We start from the raw sequence: 13453 nt of genomic DNA, 5'->3' as shown, positions 1-13453 counted from the left end.
TGAGCTCGCCGCCCGCCCTGCCCAGCCCCATCCTCCTCCTCCTCCTCCTCCTCCTGCGCCCCCTCCTCCTCCGCCCGCCGCCGGCCCCGCCGCTCACCGGGGCGCCGTCCGAGAGCCGCGTTGCCGACCAGACGCTGCCGAATCCGCCGCGCCCCAGCAGCGAGCCCAGGCGGTACCGCTCCTGCAGGGCCTCCTGCGCCTTCCCTGCGGGCGGGACGCGGCTGTCAGCGCTCGGCCCGGGGCCAGCAACGGCCCCCGAGCGCCCCTCACCCGCCCCGGCCCGGCCATCCCCCGGCGTTCGCTCTTTGGAACGCGACACGGGAGGCTCGGGGCCGGGGGCCGCGCTGCCGAGCGGCGGAGCTCGGGCCGGGCAAGCCGCAGCGGAGGCGGCGGGAGCGGCCGCACCGCCTGTGTCCTCCGAGCGCCCCGGGAGGAGCCGGGGCCGGGGCCGGGGCCGGGCCAGGCGGAGCCAAAAGCCGGCGATGCCGCCCCAGCGCCCTTGGGCGCCCTTCCTTCCTTTCGGGAGGAGGTGAGACATTTCCCTTCAGCCATGGGCTGTGGCAGCTCTCCTAGAACACTCTGGCACTGGTGGGAAGTGAGGGGCAAAATCAGAGAGAATATCACAAGAGAGTAAGCCAAGGCATTTTCTGCCACTGAACCAAACTTCTCTGCCTCCTTCTCTACCTACTGCCTAAGATTCTGAGGGAAAAAATGTATGAATAAAAAACTGTGCTAAGCAAAGTGATCTCCAGCTGATGATGAAAATGTCTGAGATGCTTCAAAGCTACAGAAAAAGAAACATGACAACTTAAAACAAGATATACAAGGAATATGGAGTGATTCAGAAGTCTCTTGTAAATCAAAGATCTCACTCTTCTGAATAGATGACTTTCATTAATATTTTCCCTGCATGATTTTAAAATGAATGAATCAGCCTATTAAGATCAAAGAAGGGAAAGGAGGAACTGTGTGCTTAATTTTCTCTGCTATCTACTCAGTTTTTAATCCAGTGCAGAAAACAAAATCTTCACAAAACCTACTTGAGACACACACCTTTAGAAACACTATGTTTTGAATTAGTAAACAATATTCTATTATTAGACAACACCGTGTTTTGAATTTTTAAATTTTTTTAAACTTTTGACTTAAAATTATAGCAGAAATAGTTTCAATAACTGAATAAACAAAATTCTAACTCATTCCTAAAAGCTATTGTCTTGCATAAATAGACAAAAAATATTTTAAAAGTATGTTAGTATTTGGGCTCCCTAAAACTTCTCTTTTAATGAAAATTTCAACGGTCTTCAGTAGAGTCTATCCACAGAACAGAGTCAAGCAGTTCCAGTATCTGCTTTTCCCTCCATTTGTGGAAATAGATGCCTGGGGACAGCTTCTGTCAAGAGAAATAAACCTCACCAGCCAGATAAAAGTGGGCAAGCAGGAAGCACATTAGAAGCAGCATCTTGCACTGTGAAAGGAAAGTGATAAGAGCTGGTCCTCACTTTCTATGGCAGATAATATTCTTGTAAATGAGCATTTATTAATAGCACCTGATCTCCAGAGAACCTGTCTGGACAATATGATTACAGGTTTGTTTTTTTTCTTTTTTCTTTTTTTTCTTTTTTTTTCTTTGTAGTAGCATTATTTTCTGTGTTAAAGGAAAAAGAAACAGCTTTCTGCATTGGCAGAGCCTGGACTGCTCTTGTGAAGAAGGCTGGCATAATTGCATTGAAGCAGTGGTTTCATTTGTGAGCGTTTGCACTGCAGGAGCTCTTGCTCCTCCAGGCAGACTCAACCAGCCTGGATGGGCACCTGCTGCCTGGAGCCTCACTGGCTGCTGGTACACTGCTCTGGGAACTCGGGGTGCTCAGCATGCAGGCAGGCCACAGCAAAGGTTTCTGAACAGCCAGCAGTGTTTAAATGGGAAGAAAATCTCATACCACAGTGCACATGGTGAAAGAGCTGTCCATGTCCCAGTCAGTTGTGCAGCCACTTTCAATTTGGCACCTTTGGAATACAAAGCTGTGGAAATGACATAACGACATCTGGATCACAGCCTTTGTGTGCCACTGGCAGTTTTTGGAGGAATCCTTCTGCCTGCTGCAGTTTGAGCTGCTGAGGCTCTGTGCTCTGAGCCAAGGCAGAGTGCCTCCTGATGCCCCACTGCAGGAGCCCCACCAGCAGCTGCTGCTCCAGCTCAGCAGGACACTGCCTGTGCAGCTTGCTCTGGAGTTTCTGAGTGATTGATTCAGAACCCCACTGCAGTCTTCTTGGAACAGAGGAGCTCATTTTATAGCACATAATAGATCTAAGAAATGGGCTGTTGGGAATTCATTAACATTTTAAACTAAAGGGGTTTGCAATGTTGTGAACAGTACCACATGATGGATTTTAAAACCATGTCTGGTTTAAGTTTTCTCTCAGTCCTTTGGAAAAAGCTCCTGATGTCTAGGCAATGAATAGTGAAGTCAGATGACCAAGAGCAACCGTCTCTATTGCTGAAATGAACCAGAAGTATATAATATATGACTAGTCAAGGTGTCTGGCTTTCAAACTGGTACCAACAAGAATTATTCTTGTCCCTTTGGGGGGATAGATAACATCATAGCTGAGATTTTTAAATCTATCCCCTGCTCATCTCTCCCTGCAATTTGTGCTGCTCTGGTTTTCTGTCTAGAGCCTTCTGAGCAGAGTCCAGCTCACTGAGCATTAGTAGTTACTGTCACTCCTGGCTCTCTGGGCTGTATTTTATCTTGAAATGCATGTGAAAAAGGAGACAGTGTGAGCTAACCTATACTTCTCAAGGCTGACAAAGCAAGAGGAAATTCTGTTGAAAGAGGACATGGAAATTTAGCATGCAGATGACAGGCAGAAGATACATTAAATTCCCAGGGTTGTGTGGCCAGTGATGTCTCTCTTTCTCTGACAGATCTCCATTTCTTATTTTGCTTGATGCCCTTTTGACGACAATTTGCTTCTTCATTTTGGTCATTCTCAGGCCTCCTGATGACAGGCACATGAGAAGAGGAGTGCAGAATATTTTTGTTAGCCTCTCTGGACTCCTGGGCACTTTTCAAGGAGGAAAGAGTAATGACAATTCAGCTATTCTTTTTCATTTCTTTTTTTCCCTTCTGAAAGTGCTGCTTGAACACTGTGAGGAGGAAAAGCAAGCCCCTTGTTTTAATTTCACACACTCACATGTGTGCACACAGACACACACACCAACCCTCCCAGAAGCAGGAGAGTTATGCCTGCAGGGCTCAGGCTGAGCTGAAGAACAAACTGTTTTAATGAATATTTTGATCAATCTTGCCAAGTTGATTTAGAGTGTGAGTACAGTCTGGGGATTTTTCTCATTAGTAGTGAACTCCATGTTAGAGGAACATGGAGTGGTGAGCTCATTAGCAGCAGCCTGCCTGTGTCTGAAGGTACACACGGTGACAGCATGACATGAGTGACAAGAGACAGGGGCTGTGCTGCTGCGTGTTAAAAATATCCCTTGCAGGGCAGCTCTGAAATATCAATTTTACTAACACAGTTCTTACAATCGGTTACCAAGAATTAATAGAAGAGTGAGTTGAATTGAAAGCATTTCCCTGAAAGGAGATCTGCTGGCTTCTTTGGCGAAGAGTGAAACAAATGCTGCAACATCTGCCTTGGATTAGCAGCTTGTCTGCCTCAAAAAGAGGAGCATTCAGCAGATGTGTTGCACAGGAAATCACAGCCATTTCTCTTTACTGAGCAAAGCGTACACAGGATTGCCAGGCTGGCTTTGCCTGTAACACAAACAGCTAGCAAAGCAGCGCTGCAAAGGAATAAATGAACAAAACCGAGGGCAGCAGTAGGAGCAGAGATGAAGCAGGCAGAGCTGTGATGCCACGATGGGCTGCAGCAGCCTCACCTGCCCCTGACTGCAGCCACAGCACGGCAGCAGCTCCAAGGAGTCTGCAGGGGCCAGGACAGAGCAAGCTGCCAGCTGAAAACAGCCCTCCTCACCGCTGAGTTACTGTCTGCCTCATGGCCCCAAGCATTGCACTTTGTGTCCTCTGTAAAAGCACTTTATGCTCTCTAATGTAACGAGGGAACTTCTGATTGTACATAAAAATGTCCTCTCTTTCTAAATCCTGCTGCACTCTTGACCCAGCGATACCACATGGCAACAAGTTCCAAAGGTTAATGAAAAGTTTTGTAAGAATGTCTTCATACATTTAAATCTGTTGCATTTAAATATTTGTGAATACCCTCTTCTTCTTGTGTTGTAGTAAAATTTATATAGAAGTATAGATGCTCTACAATATGCAATTCTTACATATATCTCAGCATTTCCCTTCTGCTATGCTTAAAATAGCCCCAAACTCACCACGAATTGAGTATTTGTTAACACCATTTTTTTAATCTCACTGCCTCTGTTCTGTCTTTGAAACTGGTAGCTCAGAAATCTGTGTGTCATCCCAAGAAAAGTTCAGCCATCTTCATCACTGGCATCATACATAAAGCTGGTTCCTTTTTTTGCTACATCCTAATATTTTTGTCTTCCCTTTCACTGACACTTGGAGCAATATTCAGGGTGTTGCTTTATTTTTTTCTTTCTTTTTTTCCTAAATAGCTGCTCTGAATTTTGAAATTACAGGTCTGAATTTATGACAGGAATGCAAAAATTATTTAATCAAGGTTAAGGAAGTGTCCTGATCTTTCTGTTCCAAGATCAATGTGGCAAACAAAGAACAACCTTTATACTTAATGTCAGTGATGAAAATGGTTAAAATATGGGGAAGTATTCTTTCAGAAGTAGTTGCTTGTTTGGGATGACAGCTTGTGAGTATCAGCTTGTCATTGAAGAGAGACTGAGAAATAAACCCATGTATTTTCCAATTGCCTGCAAATCAAAGGTAGCTCTTGGTGAAACTCAGTTGAGGTGTTTGGATGGCACTGATTTCACACTTCAATTAAATATTTCCTGATCTTTCTAAAATAGTATTTCTTACATTTTAATAATCAAAAATAATTATTGCTAGTGAGTGTTCCTTAACTATTATTCTCATTTTTTTTGTTTTTAATTTAAATAAAATTTTAAAATTTAATAGAAATTTTAAAATGCCACCATTTTCTGGGGTTTTTTTCACTGTATAATAGTTCTCATTCTCTTTTATCTCTGTTGCTGCATTGTAATACTGTGCAGTTTTGCAATGTTTCACTGCTCATATTATTTGCAATTGTTAGTCTCTGAGCAGGTTTTGGTGCAGCTCCATTTCTTGTTCTCCTTGTGACAAATGCCTTCCTCCCCCTCCCCAGCAGGCAGGGGGGTTTCTGGGTGTTATTTGCATTGCATTAGACCTGTTTTGAGAGCACCATAAAAAGTTATGTGCTAGTTTTCAACAGCAAAAAATTTATGCACAGTGGAATAATTTATTTACTGTTAATTGGCATGAAACAATTTGCAGTTCTTTTTTTTATAGTCGAATCAGTAATTATGTTGTAAACAGCCAAATCATCTGCACTAATAACTTAAACATAACTGTATATGCTTTTAATGATCAAAGATTTTTTTTCATCTTTGATTTTAGGTACTTACTTGCAAATACAACCAGGTTTAAGAGAATGCACCAGTAATTAATTTTGAGACAGGATCCAAACCATTAGCTTTGATTTATAAGTAAAACTATCTGGGTTTAAGGATATACAGAATAAATAATTTTCTTAATAAAGTGTTTATTTTCTAGAAGAAGCATACAGGATGAATTCTTAGCCTGTGTAATACTCAATGTGAAGTTATCAGTATGGTTTCAGACATGCTCTGCATTCTTCTTTCACCTGCCAACAGACAAGTTGATGTGTTTGCTCCATACAGCTCTGTCTTTAATCAGGGTGAAAAGATGTAGCTTGACAGAGTGTAATTATTTTAATTGCTGTGGAAAGACAGAGAACTAGATTATAGGAGAAATTTGATTTTCAAGCTTAAGTGTGTTCTAGAACTGAAATAAGATTTCAGACACCTAATGAAATTTTGAGCTCTGAGGGTTGTAGTTTCAGAACTACAATAACTTTTTCTAAAAGGACTCCTCCATTAATGACAATTCTTACACATGTGAACACTTCTAACTTTGGAAAAATTTGGTTTTCAAGCACTTTTAGAGTTTCTGTCATAAAAAATAAAACCAAGCAGCTTGTTCAGCAACCATGCAATCCTTCCATTCTCATTTTTCCACCCTTAAACACTTTGTGTCACGAGTGGACCTATGTTCATTTGACAGTCACGCTAAAATGAAAATAATTTGGATGGCTGCCATCCCTCCACCCCTCCAAGATGTTTTAAATAGTCAGAAAAAAACTAGGAAGCAGTCTTTGGGCTTCAGGTTGCAAACGATCATTGTGGAATGGTGGGACTTTTGATAAACTCTATGTTTATTTCAGACTGGGACATACTGGAGCTTCACACCCAGGTGTCCCCAAACCCAGGAGCCAGCTGCAGCCCTCCAAGGGCACTTGTGTCACCTCTGTCCATATTCTTGTGCCCTGAATGAATGCCTGTGGCATTCTCATGCTCTGAACGGGATTCCTTCGCCCAGGATTTTCTCCTGGGGAGCTGAAAGGCAGCGAGAGGCCTCAGAAAAAAAGAAAAACAATTCTTACCTCATTGGCTTCTCCTGTGCTGTGCTCACGTGTGGAATGTGTTTGGAGATTGTTTACCACAGGTGATTGCCTGGCTGGATTCTGGTGTGAGTTGTTCTGACTCTTTGGCCCATCAGTGCCAAGCTGTGTCGGGATTCAGGAAAGAGCCATGAGTTTTCATTATTATCTTTTTAGCATTCAGTAAGTATCCTTTCTGTACTCTTTAGTATGGTATGGTATTCTTTAATATAAAATAGTATCAAAGTAATAAATTAGCCTTCTGATAAGGAGTCCTCCTCATCATTCCTTCCCTTGTCGGTGGCCCTGCATTTACAATAAATGTGCATTTTTTCACTTTTGGACAGCTTAAAAAATCCACCATTTAAACAAAAGACAACCCTTCTTAAGGCCTTGGTGGCTTTTCCTGCCTGCAAATATTTGCTCTTAGCTCCTGCTCTCACCCTGCCCACAGAGGGCTTGGCCCTCAGCTAGCAGGAGGCTCTGTAGCTCTGTTAGTTGACACCATCAGAAGACACAAAAAGGTGGAGTTTTTTGTCTTTTCTACGCTGTTTTTGTGTGAAAAGAGGAGCTCTGGGGATTTGTTGTTTGACATCCTGAGATGCCAGGGAAGGCACCATTTTCAGGCTTTATGGCACATAAAGCCTTTTTTTCCTCTGAGAAAAAAAAAATATTTTGAAATCTCTGCATTCAGAAATAGAAAAGAGAAGCAGAAGAGCACCGAAATCTATCCCAAAGAGTTTATGCCCCTAAGTGAAATGGAGAAGGTGAGAAACAGGTTTGACACTTTCTCACCAAGTTCTTTCATTTATCATCCATTCATGAGGAGACAGGGCCTGATGCTGTGTTAAGGCAGGCTGCACAGAGCAAAGGTTTACTTCTAAGTAAAGTTGACATAATTTAAATAAGTACAGTGTGGGAACTCAGTACATCACTCCGGATGTCCAGAGCTACCGAGACAACCCTTGGGGGGCTCGGAGGCCCTGGAATGTTGCCAAAAGTACCTGGTGGCTTGACTTTGATCCTTTTAAAGAAATGACACCTGAAGGTGAGGAGATGAGAGAATTTCGGGTCTGAATGGTGAGGGGATGTTATTCACTTGTTAGAACTTAAGTTAGAATGCACTGTACAGGGGGGTTTTATGTGTTGTACAGGGGGGTCTAGAATTCTGTGCATGGATCAGGAGTCCCAAGATGGAGGAATTTGGGCGTGCCCTGTCCTTCTTCTTTCTTCTCCTTGGCATCCATGTTCAGAATGATGTTGGCATGTGTGGATTGGTTCATAGAAAGAGTACACTTGCCAACAAGGGCAGAAAGTATTGGGAATTAAAGGTAAATATCTAATACGTAGTTTTCATTATAAAAGAGACAACCGCCTCGTGGGCGGGAGAGAGTGCCTTTGGCTGTCTTGCTGATCAGACCTCGGCTGGACAGACAGAAAATCTTTGTAGATAAGAAATAATAAACTCGACTGAAGACCTAAAGGCAAGAGTCCAGACGCCTTCTTCGAGAGCGCGGCCTACCCAGAACCACTTTTTCCCGTGCTGGGGCAGAGACAAGCAACAGCCGACCCCGGCATCTGGCGTCCCTGGGTGGGCACGAAGGGGGGCCCGAAGGTGGGCACGAAGGGGGGCCCGAAGGTGGGCACGAAAAGCGAAAAGGACAGCTTGAGCGGAGAGCCGAAGAGTGAGCTGCAGAGAGAACACCCAGGTGGGCAGCACCCGAGCGGGCAGCTCCCAGGCGGGCAGTTCCCGGAGCTGGACTCGTTCCCAGGAGAGCACTGATAACTCCTTGGGAAGGCAGCCAGAAGAGTCCGAAGAAGCAGCAGCCAAAGAGAGAACACCGCACTCCACTTCTCCCGAAGAAACCTCGTATCAGAACAGCCCGGATCGGAATCGGAAAGGCGCCTCCGAATCCATCTCCTGTGACCTGCTGGACGGGAACCGGGAGCCTCCAGACTGCTCTGACGACACAAATTCGGTGAGGTCAAAATTAAGAAACATGGGGAACACACTCACACAGGCACAAATAGAAACCTTGTCAGCCTTACAAGGCGTGACAGAAGCGTACGCAGAGGGGGTTTCTAGAAAGGAGCTCAAAGAGTTATTATTATGGGTCAGATATAATTATCCATTTGCAGAAACACATGTGTTGTTTGAGTTAGGCTGTTGGCAAGAAGTTAACAGACATTTATATTTTTTAGCTGCCAGAAGGGAAGAGACGGCTTTCAAGCTGTTATCTCCAGCGAGAATTATGTTAGAGGCTGTCTCTGCAAAGTGTCGGAGATCAGCCAGGGAATTAGGTTCCACAACTCCCACAAGGGCGGGGAAAAAAGAGCATGGCTCAGTCCAGAGATTGGCTCTGGTTCCAATTGGCCCGGGGGGGACAGCTCCCGAGGGAGAGGAGCAAGGGGAAAAGGCACTGCTTTCAGCCCCGTCATCCCAAAGTCCCAAGAGACCTCCAAAACGCCCTGAAACCCCAGAAACTGAAGGGGGTTCAGGCTCTGATTCAGACGTGAATACAATCCCAACCCCAGAAGAGCTGAGATCTTCACCCAGCGAGATCGAGGGGTCGGGGACGATTGTTCCTGAATTTCGAGTCTCGGGGGACGAAGGGGCGGGGGAGGCGGAAGAATCGGGAAGGGGGGTCCGAGGGGGATCGAAGGGGGATGGGGAAACGCTTTCTCGCGGCGCGCGCGGCTGCGCGGCGGCGACGGCGGTGGTCGTGACTGGCGGGGGGGGCGCGGAAGCGGTGGGGAACACGAGTTTTGGCATGGGTTTTGGGGGACCCACACCGGGGGTGGCAGCCTTGGCAGGCGCCGTGCCAAAGATGCACGCGGGGGGCGAGACACGCGGGACATCCGGGAAGGGCTCCCAAATCACAGCGTCCACGTCAGACGCGGGCAACAAGCTCGAAGCAGCCGCGGAATTCCGAGCAGCACCCGTAAGTAGATGTAGGGGACGCACGGCGGTGACGCAGGACCCGGAAACAGAACCGCGGCGGTCAGCTCGCATCGCGGAGCAAATACGGGCACGGGCGAAGCAGGGATCGCACACATGGGGATGGGGTGTGGACACAGCGTCAGAGAGGGAGGAGTCGGGGACAGACACTGGGGAGGAGACATCAGAAGGGGAGCGGGATGGAGACAGTGACGTCAGCCCAGGGGAGACGGGAAGCATTCCTGAAAAAGCGCACACGCGGAAAATGCGGACGGAGCGCGGTCGGGGGCGGGTCCGATCCTCGGTGACGTCTCGGGCGAGGAGGGGCCGATCTCGGGGCTCCGTGTCCCGGGGCTCCACCCCTTCTCCGGTTCCAGTTTCCTCGATCCCAACTCCTGTGGTTCATACCTCTCCCATCTCAGGGCGGTGCTCAGGTGTTCAACCTCCATTGCTGGCTCAGCCAAAATCCGTGCAGGCTCGGGTTCCACAAACACAACTGCTGCAGCCAATCGATATGGCTGAGGAGCCGATCGAGCTCGTGACGTCATCGCAGCTGTCCAGGCAACCCAGTGGGGGGATGACCGAAATGCAGGGCAGAGCCACAACGTTATCTCGTGGCAGGACTGCAACAATGCAGCAGTTTTTTCCAACGACATATAAAGGGAAGGCAACATCAAAGAAAACAGTACCACAGTTAGAACATAAAGATACATTATACGAGGATCAAGGGCAAGAAGAAGACGTGATACGAATCGCAGCATCAGAAGGAATTCCGGCATGGATGTTTTCAGCAGCAGAAGCAAGAAAAGGATATGTGCCATCATTTGATGCGATGAAAAGGATGCAGACACAAGAATTTCAAATTCCTTATTTAAGTCCAGGAGCGAGGCCAAAGACCTCGAGTCAAAGACTGTTTGAAAAACAATCACTGTTGACATCGAAGACTCCACTGTGCATGCAATTGCCAAAAGAATTTCTACAGGAAGAAGAGGAACAACCAATGAAAATGGTGGATTGGAAACAGGTCAAAAAGAACTGACAGAAGAAGCTTTGCTGCAAGGATCAGGAGATCTGAAATGCCAGTGACATATGATGCGCAGGGGCAGAATCCAAGGTGGGAAAGGTTGAATCACGATGTGATCAAAGACTTAGCGAGAGCTGTTCAACGCAATGGACTGGATTCACCATAGTCTAAACAGCTCCTGAGGGGGACATTTAACATGTATGACCTGACACCATTTGATATTCGAAGCCTTGTGTCAATGATTCTCACAGACACACAGAATCTCATCTCGGAAAGAAGATGGCGAAGATATCTCACAGAGTTGAAGAAAAATTATCAAGGCGGGCCAAAGGCGAACCTCACTGAAGCACAGTTGGCAGGAGATCCTCCAGATGACAATCCAGCAGAACAAGCGGTACGTCTTCCAAGGCGAGTGTTGAATGACATCAAGGAAGCGGCGCAGAAAGCGATCTTGCAGATCGCTCCAGCAGGAGTTCCAGATGTCCCATTTTCAACCATCAGGCAAAGTCCCACAGAACCATATTCATCATTCATAGATCGACTCACGCAAGCGGTGGATCGACAGGTGACCATCGAAGCTGCGAAGCGACCACTTTTGGAGAGTCTCGCATTCGGCAATGCCAACCCGGATTGTCAACGGGTCATCACTGCAATGCCAGGACGGCCATCCTTGGCAGAGATGGTGGAAGCATGCAGCAAGGTGGGAACGCCTCAGCATGTTGCGTCGATCGTGAGAGATAAATTGAGAGGAGAGTGGGAAAACCAGCTGAGAGAACACTCGGGAAAACAATCAGAAGAAGAGATGCTGGACAAAATATTTCAACAGCAGAATGAAATTCTTGCAACCATTCAAAAGAAAAACAATCCACCAGGAGGACAGTGCTACAAGTGTGGAGCATTTGAACATTTTAAGAAGAATTGCCCACAAGCGCACGCACAAGTGCAGATGCAAAAACCGCAAAAACCACTTTGCGCACGATGCGGAAGAGGAAGACACTCTGTGAAAGAATGTTATTCTCAGACGGATGTGGAAGGAAATCCTTTACCACCTGGGAAACAGGAAAAAGAGCGCGCACACAAATCGCCAGCGCGCAACGACACAAGTGATGGCGATGACACAAGAGCAGGCAGGACAGTCATCGGAGAGCATCAAGCAGACACCCTCAGCAAAGTCCTCAGCAGACTCTCCAGCGACCCAGACCTTCTTCCACCAGGAACGCAGTGCACATTGGCAGCTTCCAAATTAGTGTGTTTCTTGGATGAAAGTCATGCGGAGATACCAACAGGTGTCCATGGACGTTCGGACAAAAAACAAGATTTTTTAATAGTAGGGCAGGACAGAAGTAGTATCCTGGGACTCATTGTTTATCCATCAGTTATATCAGCAGACAGAAATACAGAATTAACAGTTCTAGCAAAAGCCCTCCGTCCACCGTTGATCGTGGTGGAAAACACTCAAGTTGCGAGAGCTTTCGCATTGCCACCACATGCCATTGGGCAGGTTCTGTCAATCTTTGATGAGGAAGGGCATCCTCTGAGGGAGAATGTTGAAATTCATGCCACGTGGATCAAACACATAGGTCGAGATCGACCCACACTCACATGTCAGTTGACTTGTGGGGACAGAACAATAGTGGTCAGAGGAATGCTTGACACGGGAGCAGATGTCACAGTAATATCGTACATCTTTTGGCCCCGTGATTGGAATTTGATTGTGCCTCTGGGATCTCTCTCAGGCATAGGGGGAGCTTCTCTATGTCTGCAGAGTGAGAATTCTATTGTTGTCACAGGACCGGGAAACAAAACAGCGATCATTCGTCCATTTGTTGTGCAAAAGCCAATCACAGTTTGGGGAAGAGATTTGTTGGCTCAGTGGGGGACGAAGATCGAGATGGATTTTTAATTGGGGTCACTGCGGCACTCGCCACACTGAAACTGACTTGGAAAACAAATGATCCGGTTTGGGTGGATCAGTGGCCCCTTGAACGAGAAAAGTTGAGTGCGCTGAAGAACCTGGTCCAACAACAATTGGAGAAGGGACACATCAAACCAACAAATAGCCCTTGGAATTCTCCAGTGTTCGTCATCAAGAAGAAACTATCAGGTAAATGGAGGCTGTTGCATGATCTCAGAAAGATCAATGAAGTCATTGAGGACATGGGACCTCTTCAGTTGGGACTTCCATCGGTTTCGATGATTCCCAGAGATTGGCAACTCGTGATCATCGATCTCAAGGATTGTTTTTTCAGCATTCCACTTCATCCAGATGATGCACCAAGACTTGCCTTTTCCGTTCCAAGTATCAACAAGGAAGCACCGTTGCAACGATACCATTGGGTGGTACTTCCACAAGGTCTGAAAAACTCGCCAACAATTTGTCAATGGTACGTGGCAGGAGCTTTGTCACCGGCACGGAAGAAATTCCCGCAGGTGAAGATTATTCATTATATGGACGGTTTGCTCATTGCAGCGTCAACACAACAGGAGCTGCAAAAAGCTCGTGACTGTGTGATCACAGAGGTGCAAAAGGCAGGTTTGGAAATCAGTGTTTCAAAAATTCAGGAGATTGCACCTTGGACATATTTAGGGTGGAAAATCTCAGAGAGAACGATAAAACCCCAAAAGATGGAGATCAGCACAAAAGTCAACAATCTGCATGATTTGCAGCAACTTTTGGGAGAAATCAACTGGATGAGACCAATTCTAGGGATCACGAACAACGACATTCCAGCGTTGCTCAATCTTTTGAGAGGGGACACAGACATTCGATCTCCCAGGACACTCACGCAAGAGGCAAAAAAGGAATTGGAAAAAATCACAGATGCCATTCAAAAGCGTCAAGCACATCGGTTCGTTGAATCATT

The 13453-nt window shown here is 46.4% G+C and overlaps 1 long non-coding RNA gene across 2 annotated transcripts in view; it reads right to left on the bottom strand.

Moving 5' to 3' along the window:
- Positions 1–5689: 5689 nt before the first annotated feature.
- The window catches only part of LOC135292803 (uncharacterized), a 29115-nt gene continuing 21351 nt past the window's right edge, over positions 5690–13453 (bottom strand). Inside the window, exons 2-3 of one of the 2 annotated variants that reach the window (XR_010354967.1) lie at positions 6631–6753; positions 5690–5906 (exon numbers count right to left, since the gene is read on the bottom strand). This is a non-coding gene — a long non-coding RNA (uncharacterized LOC135292803). Of the gene's footprint in view, positions 5907–6630; positions 7938–13453 lie in introns of those variants that run through there. The other variant, XR_010354966.1, reaches the window with a different exon arrangement.

Source organism: Passer domesticus, unplaced genomic scaffold (genome assembly GCF_036417665.1).
Source record: "Passer domesticus isolate bPasDom1 unplaced genomic scaffold, bPasDom1.hap1 HAP1_SCAFFOLD_51, whole genome shotgun sequence".
Taxonomy (NCBI): Eukaryota; Metazoa; Chordata; class Aves; order Passeriformes; family Passeridae; genus Passer; species Passer domesticus.
The sequence above is the reverse complement of the archived record's forward strand: the minus strand, read 5'-3'. Positions and strand labels throughout refer to the sequence as shown.